The 8,873-nt window shown below is 56.1% G+C and overlaps 2 non-coding genes and 1 pseudogene across 2 annotated transcripts; all 3 read right to left on the reverse strand.

Annotated features, from left to right (window-relative positions):
* The window catches only part of LOC147870510 (large subunit ribosomal RNA), a 4,225-nt pseudogene extending 4,015 nt beyond the window's left edge, over window positions 1-210 (reverse strand).
* A 505-nt stretch (window positions 211-715) lies between these two features.
* LOC147870511 (5.8S ribosomal RNA) lies at window positions 716-871 on the reverse strand. Its single transcript, XR_015533353.1, has one exon. It is a non-coding gene; the product is annotated as a 5.8S ribosomal RNA (ribosomal RNA).
* An 824-nt stretch (window positions 872-1,695) lies between these two features.
* Window positions 1,696-3,613, reverse strand: LOC147870512 (small subunit ribosomal RNA). Its single transcript, XR_015533360.1, has one exon. It is a non-coding gene; the product is annotated as a small subunit ribosomal RNA (ribosomal RNA).
* Between the last annotated feature and the right edge of the window lie 5,260 nt (window positions 3,614-8,873).

Consider the following 8,873-nt stretch of genomic DNA (forward strand, 5'->3'; position numbering starts at 1 on the left):
CCATTCAAGGGAGACTTGGACTCGCTGGACCGCGCCCCGGGAGAGTGGGACCTCCCACACACGACATCTCCCTGCACGTCTCCGCGCGGGATTCCGTGCTGGGCTCTTCCCTGTTCGCTCGCAGCTACTGGGGGAATCCTTGTTAGTTTCTTTTCCTCCGCCTAGTAATATGCTTAAATTCAGCGGGTAGTCTCGCCTGATCTGAGGTCGGAAAGATGGTTTTTTGTACCGACGGGCCGATGTGAGCGGTCGGAAGCTTAGCCTCTCTCATTGAACTGATTTCTTTTTGTTTTGTTTTTTTTGTGGTCATTATTTATTGTGGTCATATCTTTCGCTCCCGCCCGGCAAGTGTGTGTCTCTCTCTCTGTCTCGGGAGTTTGCCTGTCTCCCATCACATCAAGCCGGGCGTCAGTTCTTCTCAGACGCGATCGGGGAAGGATGGGCCCCGTCGCCGAGGAGAGGAGGGCGAGCTAAGTCTATCCGCTCGCTCCACCGAACCCTGTGAAGCCTTCAAGGGCGACTGACTCCCCTTAACCTCCTCGCAGTCGCCGACGCCGCCACCGATTGCTCGGAGCGACGCCGGCGGTGCGAGGTGCAGGCTCGTCAGACCCCCCAGCGTAGGGCCGCTCGCGTGCCTTTATTTCTTTCTTTCTCTTTCTTTCTTTCTTTCCCTTATTATCTTAAAGACCGCGCGGGCCCACGGGTTTCATGTAGCCGACCCTCAGCCAGGCGTGGTCCGGGATTGGAAATCCAAGGACCGCAATGTGCGTTCGAAACGTCGATGTTCATGTGTCCTGCAGTTCACATGTCGACGCGCAATTAGCTGCGTTCTTCATCGACCCACGAGCCGAGTGATCCACCGCTCAGGGTTGTTTTTCTCTAGATTCGAGCAGAGCTTCGGGTAGGATGCTACTGCTAGTCCCGTAGGACAGGTAGTTGTTATTTTTCGAGGGGGAGCTGCCCCCAGAACAGCGGCACGGTCAGACCGCGCTCCCCTCTCGTTCAAGCGCCGCCGAAACGGCCTTGCGTGGGCAGATAAAGTGGCTTTAAGCCCAGTGCTCGCGGTCGCGCGGGTTGTCCTTGGATCCCTGAGGATCCTCGGAGCCCGCGTGCCGCCGGCACCCACTCACCATCTTTCGCTCCTACTTCCCACCTCGAGGCGGGACGGTCTTGCCGTCCCCCTCCGGGGGATTACTTCGCCGACCTGGACACCTCAGGCCGACGACGTTATCTCCGAGATCCGGCCGCTGCCAGGAAGAGCCGGTCCAATCACAGGCGAGATTACGCCTTCCGCAGAGCCCCGTTCATCTGGTTCATTCTTAATGCCTTCCTTTTATTAATTTTTGATGCGTCTTCCCCTCATTCGGGGGGAGACGGTGCGACTTTCGCCGACCGGTCCCCCCTCAGGTTGACGTCATCTATTTTTCAGTCATCAGTAGTGGTCACATATTATGATGCGTCTTCCCCCTCATGCGGGGGGAGTCGGTGCGACTTTCGCCGACCGGTCCCCCCTCAGGTTGACGTCATCTATTTTTCAGTCATCAGTAGAGGTTGTATTATCATGAATGACCAGACACGGGTACTTCCACGAGAAGGCGGTCCACTCGCAAGCGAGATTACGCACTCCCCCAGAGCCAGCAACCGTACTCGGTTTCTTAATGCCTTCCTTCTCTGTTCGGTCACTCTCGGTGCCGTTAATGATCCTTCCGCAGGTTCACCTACGGAAACCTTGTTACGACTTTTACTTCCTCTAAATGATCAAGTTCGGGCATCTTCCCGGTGGAATCGAAGGGCCGAAACCCCGCGCCCACCGGTCCGAAGACCTCACTAAATCATTCAATCGGTAGTAGCGACGGGCGGTGTGTACAAAGGGCAGGGACGTAATCAACGCGAGCTTATGACTCGCGCTTACTGGGAATTCCTCGTTCATGGGGAACAATTGCAAGCCCCAATCCCTAGCACGAAGGAGGTTCAGCGGGTTACCCGGACCTTTCGGCCAGGGAGGACACGCTGATTCCTTCAGTGTAGCGCGCGTGCGGCCCAGAACATCTAAGGGCATCACAGACCTGTTATTGCTCAATCTCGTGCGGCTAGAAGCCGCCTGTCCCTCTAAGAAGATTAGGAGTCGCCGGTAGCACAGAGGATACCGGATGCGACTATTTAGCAGGCTAGAGTCTCGTTCGTTATCGGAATTAACCAGACAAATCGCTCCACCAACTAAGAACGGCCATGCACCACCACCCACCGAATCAAGAAAGAGCTCTCAATCTGTCAATCCTCCCGGTGTCTGGGCCTGGTGAGGTTTCCCGTGTTGAGTCAAATTAAGCCGCAGGCTCCACTCCTGGTGGTGCCCTTCCGTCAATTCCTTTAAGTTTCAGCTTTGCAACCATACTTCCCCCGGAACCCAAAAGCTTTGGTTTCCCGGAAGCCGCCCGCCGAGTCATCGGAGGAACTTCGGCGGATTGCTGGCTGGCATCGTTTATGGTTAGAACTAGGGCGGTATCTGATCGCCTTCGAACCTCTAACTTTCGTTCTTGATCAGAGAAAACATTCTTGGCAAATGCTTTCGCTTCTGTCCGTCTTGCGACGATCCAAGAATTTCACCTCTAACGTCGCAATACGAATGCCCCCGTCTGTCCCTTTTGATCATTACCTCGGGGCTTCCGAAAACCAACAAAATAGAACCGAGGTCCTATTCCATTATTCCATGCACTCGGTATTCAGGCGGCTGCTGCCTGCTTTAAGCACTCTAATTTGTTCAAAGTAAAAGTGCCGGCCCATCGTGACACTCGGTCAAGAGCACCGCGACGGGATTGTGTAGGCCCTCCCCGAGACGACCCGAGGCGTGGGAGCGTCGCCGCCCCCATCGCCCGCGGGCGCCGGCTCGGGCCACCGGCAGGACGTCCGCACGTGCGTGCCAGTTAGACACCGACGGGCGGTGAACCGGCAGCGTGGGACACAAGTCCGACTACGAGCTTTTTAACCGCAACAGCTTTAATATACGCTATTGGAGCTGGAATTACCGCGGCTGCTGGCACCAGACTTGCCCTCCAATGGATACTCGTTAAAGTCTTTAGAGTGTACTCATTCCGATTACGGGGCCTCGGATGAGTCCCGTATCGTTATTTTTCGTCACTACCTCCCCGTGCCGGGAGTGGGTAATTTGCGCGCCTGCTGCCTTCCTTGGATGTGGTAGCCGTTTCTCAGGCTCCCTCTCCGGAATCGAACCCTGATTCCCCGTTACCCGTTACAACCATGGTAGGCGCAGAGCCTACCATCGACAGTTGATAAGGCAGACATTTGAAAGATGCGTCGCCGGTTCGTAGACCGTGCGATCCGCCTCCATTTATTCAGAGTCACCAAGGCAAACGGCCGCGTGAGCGACCGATTGGTTTTGATCTAATAAAAGCGTCCCGACCGTCTCCGGTCGGGACTCGGTTGCATGTATTAGCTCTAGAATTACCACAGTTATCCAAGTAACTGTCCACCATCTAAGGAACCATAACTGATTTAATGAGCCATTCGCGGTTTCACCTTAATTTGGCTTGCACTGAGACATGCATGGCTTAATCTTTGAGACAAGCATATGACTACTGGCAGGATCAACCAGGGAACCGAAGACTCACTTGGAGCTCGTTCCTCCCCCTCCACGCGGTCCCGGATGGGTCCGGCGAGGGGGTCCAGTTCATACTTCAACGCTCGCACTCCGTGCGCCCCTGCGAGCAGGGGCCACTTCGTGCCGTTAGGGGGACGCCACGTGAGCGCCCCCAGAACCGTGGTGCCATTAGGGCACCCTTCCCTCTCTTCACTCGACATGCATAAGCGCCGAAGCGCCGTTTGGCATCGCGAGTCTAGCACGCGCCCGGACTACGAGTGAGTCGGTTGCAGTGTGTCCACGATACGCCGCCTATAGACCGTGTCCGGGGGACAGAGGGCCGCGGCATCGCGGTGGCGAAGGGTTTGCCGGGAAGGGGAACGAAGCCGGCCTTTTTCGTAAAATCGTTCCCCTGTTGCTTGCCGGGAAGGTGGACGAACCCGGTCTCTCTCGTAAAATCGTCCACCTGCTGCTTGCCGGGAAGGGGAACAAAGCCGGTCTTTTTCGTAAAATCGTTCCCCTGTTGCTTGCCGGGAAGGTGGACGAACCCGGTCTTTATCGTCAAATCGTCCACCTGCTGGTTGCCGGGAAGGGGAACGAAGCCGGCCTTTTTCGTAAAATCGTTCCCCTGTTGCTTGCCGGGAAGGAGGACGAACCCGGTCTTTATCGTCAAATCGTCCTCCTGTTGCTTGCCGGAAAGGGGAACGAAGCCGGCCTTTTTCGTAAAATCGTTCCCCTGTTGCTTGCCGCGAAGGTGGACGAACCCGGTCTCTCTCGTAAAATCGTCCACCTGCTGCTTGCCGGGAAGGGGAACGAAGCCGGTCTTTTTCGTAAAATCGTTCCCCTGTTGCTTGCCGGGAAGGTGGACGAACCCGGTCTCTCTCGTAAAATCGTCCACCTGCTGCTTGCCGGGAAGGGGAACGAAGCCGGTCTTTTTCGTAAAATCGTTCCCCTGTTGCTTGCCGGGAAGGTGGACGAACCCGGTCTTTATCGTCAAATCGTCCACCTGCTGCTTGCCGGGAAGGGGAACGAAGCCGGCCTTTTTCGTAAAATCGTTCCCCTGTTGCTTGCCGGGAAGGAGGACGAACCCGGTCTTTAACGTCAAATCGTCCTCCTGTTGCTTGCCGGAAAGGGGAACGAAGCCGGCCTTCTTCGTAAAATCGTTCCCCTGTTGCTTGCCGGGAAGGTGGACGAACCCGGTCTTTCTCGTAAAATCGTCCACCTGCTGCTTGCCGGGAAGGGGAACGAAGCCGGCCTTTTTCGTAAAATCGTTCCCCTGCCGGGCGGAGGACGGACCCGGGCTTTTCTTCCGTCAGTTGTGTCCTCCTGATGTATCCAGACACCACCCAAGGCTCAGGAATCGTCTTATGCGGAAAAAGGGCCAATTTATCAGCGACGCATCCGTTAGTTCAACTAGAGGAAGTGTGAAATTTTCCTACAAAATAAGGTGCCAGCGCGGCGTTTTCAGGGGAGACTCGTAACGTCTGAGCCTCAGAGAGCGCGACCCGGCCGAATGCGAGCGGCAGGTCCCCTAAAATCGGCCTACCTAACACGCACGGATGGGACTTTGAAATCTGAAGACGTGGAGGGCACGAACGGGAATATATATGCGGCAGAAGCCAGAGACACCGCCGGCAGCCTCACCGTGACCGCACGAGAAGTCGTCACTTGCGCCAATCTTGCACTCGAGTGCCGAGTCACCTACGAGCAGACCCCTGCTTCTGCCTGTCCATTGAGGGCAGCCGAGCACGCGATTCCCCAGGAGACGGACTTCTGTACACTTGTGCCCCTCTTGCCCTAAACGGGGTTCGAGCAGCGCGGGGAGAGGAATTCAGTCCCCGGCGGATGCGCGCTCGTTCTAAGTGCAGCTTCCGAGAGGCCGCCCGTGAAGGCCATCACTTGTGCCACTCTTGCACTCGGAATCGAGTGCCGACTCGAACCGGAGCCTCCGCCGGCCACTGCGTGGGTTGACGGGCGCCGACCCCGATGAAGACGGCGATCGGTGCACATGTGCCCCCCATGCCCTAAACGGGGTTCGAGCAGCGCGGGGAGAGGAATTCAGTCCCCGGCGGATGCGCGCTCGTTCTAAGTGCAGCTTCCCAGAGGCCGCCCGTTAAGGCCTTCACATGTGCCACTCTTGCACTCGTAGATGAGTGCCGACTCGAGCCCGAGTCTCCGCCGGACACCGCGCGTGATGACGTGCGCCAACCCCGATGGACACGGCGGTCGGTGCACTTGTGCTCCACTTGCCCTAAACGGTTGCAAGTAGAGCGGGCCGAGGCCAGCAGTCCCCCGGCGGATGCGCGCTGGTTCTAAGTGCAGCTTCCCAGAGGCCGCCCGTGAAGGCCGTCACGTGTGCCGCTCTTGCACTCGGAATCGAGTGCCGACTCGAACCGGAGCCTCCGCCGGCCACTGCGTGGGTTGACGGGCGCCGTCCCCGATGAAGACGGCGATCGGTGCACATGTGCCCCTCTTGCCCTAAACGGGGTTCGAGCAGCGCGGGGAGAGGTCTTCAGTCTCCCGCGGATGCACGCTGGTACTAAGGGCCGGCTCACAGAAGCCACCTGTAAAGGCCGTCACATGTGCCACTCTTGCACTCGTAGTCGAGGGCCGACTCGAGCCCGAGCCTCCGCCGGACACCGCGCGTGTTGACGTGCGCCAACCCCGATGGACACGGCGGTCGGTGCATTTGTGCCCCACTTGCACTAAACGGTTGCAAGTACACCGGGCCGAGGAAAGCATTCCCCCGCGGTTGTCCGCTGGTACTAAGTGCAGCTTCCCAGAGGCCGCCCGTGAAGGCCGTCACGTGTGCCACTCTTGCACTCGGAATCGAGTGCCGACTCGAACCGGAGCCTCCGCCGGCCACTGCGCGGGTTGACGGGCGCCGACCCCGTTGAAGACGGCGATCGGTGCACATGTGCCACTCTTGCCCTAAACGGGGATCGAGCGGCGCGGGACGAGGCCTGCAGTCCCCCGCGTTGCCCGGTGGTACTGAGGGCAATCTCCCAGAGGCCGCCCGTGAAGGCCGTTACTTGTGTCACTCTTGCACTCAGTGCCCTGTGCCGACTCGAACCCGAGACTCGGCCGGTCTTCGCAGGCAACAGCGCGGGTTGACCACAAATTACACGGCGGTCGATACACTTGTGCCCCTCTTGCCCTAAACGGTCGCAAGTAGCGCGGGCCGAGGCCTGCAGTCCCTCGCTGTTGTCCGCTGGTACTAGGGGCAGCTTCCCAGAGGCCGCCCGTGAAGACCATCACTTGTGCCACTCTTGCACTCAGGCTCGAGTGCCGACTCGAACCCGAGACTCGACCAGTCTTCGCCGGCCACTGAGCGGGGTGGCGGGCGCCGACCCCAAAGGACACGGCGGTCGGTGCACTTGTGCCACTCTTGCCCTAAACGGGGATCGAGCGGCGCGGGTCGAGGCCTGCAGTCCCCCGCGTTGCCCGGTGGTACTGAGGGCAATCTCCCAGAGGCCGCCCGTGAACGCCGTTACTTGTGTCACTCTTGCACTCAGTGTCCTGTGCCGACTCGAACCCGAGACTCGGCCGGTCTTCGCCGGCCACTGAGCGGGGTGACGGGCGCCGACCCCAAAGGAAACGGCGGTCGGTGCACTTGTGCCACTCTTGCCCTAAACTGCCTCAGCCAACGCGGGGCGGAAGCGCGAATGGCCTGCCGGCGACAGGGTCCCCGGCGGCCGGTAGTCCAATCTCAGACTTCCCCCTGCTCGAGGAGAGCCTCGCTCGCCAAGCTCATATACTATAGTCTGGACCCCCCTTATCTCAGCATTCGTCAGTCACGGAAGAGGCAGAGCCGCGGACACCGGCGGATGGCCCCTCGGCTGCCGCCAGAAATTTTAATTAAGTTTTTCTCTTCCTTAATCATTTCCGATCATACTAAATTTTGTATATGTTAGAATACATACACATACTTACTTATATAACCGCTTTATTTAATATTTTTCTGCACTTTAGAAATTTTCGGACTTAGCCGCTGAAGCGACTCAAGTAACACGCACGGTGGGACATAGCCGCAGAACTGGTTTCATGTACCACGCACCACGGGACATAGCCGCAGAATTCGTACCGTCCAAGTAAGGCCCAGCTAACACAGCGGAAATTTATTTTTAGTCAATTAACGGCATTACTATGCACAGCAAGGCCAACTTTCTTCAATTATGAATATTTTTCTGCATTTTGGAAATTTTCGGACTTAGCCGCTGAAGCGACTCAACTAACACGCACGGTCGGACATAGCCGCAGAACTGGTTTCAAGTACCACGCACCACGGGACATAGCCGCAGAATTCGTACCGTCCAAGTAAGGCCCACCTAACACAGCGGAAATTTATTTTTAATCTATTAACGATATTATTAAGCACAGCAAGGCCAACTTTCTTCAATTATGTATATTTTTCTGCATTTTGGAAATTTTCGGACTTAGCCGCTGAAGCGACTCAAGTAACACGCACGGTGGGACATAGCCGCAGAACTGATTTCAAGTACCACGCACCACGGGACATAGCCGCAGAATTCGTACCGTCCAAGTAAGGCCCACCTAAGACAGCGGTAATTTATTTTTAATCTATTAACGATTTTATTAAGCACAGCAAGCCCAATTTTCTTCAATTATGTGTATTTTTCTGCATTTTGGAAATTTTTTGGACTTAGCCGCTGAAGCGACTCAACTAACACGCACGGTCGGACATAGCCGCAGAACTGATTTCAAGTACCACGCACCACGGGACATAGCCGCAGAATTCGTCCCGTCCAAGTAAGGCCCACCTAACACAGCGGAAATTTATTTTTAGTCAATTAACGGCATTACTATGCACAGCAAGGCCAACTTTCTTCAATTATGAATATTTTTCTGCATTTTGGAAATTTTCGGACTTAGCCGCTGAAGCGACTCAACTAACACGCACGGTCGGACATAGCCGCAGAACTGGTTTCAAGTACCACGCACCACGGGACATAGCCGCAGAATTCGTACCGTCCAATTAAGGCCCACCTAACACAGCGGAAATTTATTTTTAATCTATTAACGATATTATTAAGCACAGCAAGGCCAACTTTCTTCAATTATGTATATTTTTCTGCATTTTGGAAATTTTCGGACTTAGCCGCTGAAGCGACTCAAGTAACACGCACGGTGGGACATAGCCGCAGAACTGATTTCAAGTACCACGCACCACGGGACATAGCCGCAGAATTCGTACCGTCCAAGTAAGGCCCAGCTAACACAGCGGAAATTTATTTTTAATCTATTAACGATATTATTA

This window comes from Zootermopsis nevadensis, unplaced genomic scaffold (assembly GCF_977971745.1).
Source record: "Zootermopsis nevadensis isolate Lab colony 2312 unplaced genomic scaffold, Znev_1.0 Znev_ptg000243l, whole genome shotgun sequence".
Lineage (NCBI taxonomy): Eukaryota > Metazoa > Arthropoda > Insecta > Blattodea > Termopsidae > Zootermopsis > Zootermopsis nevadensis.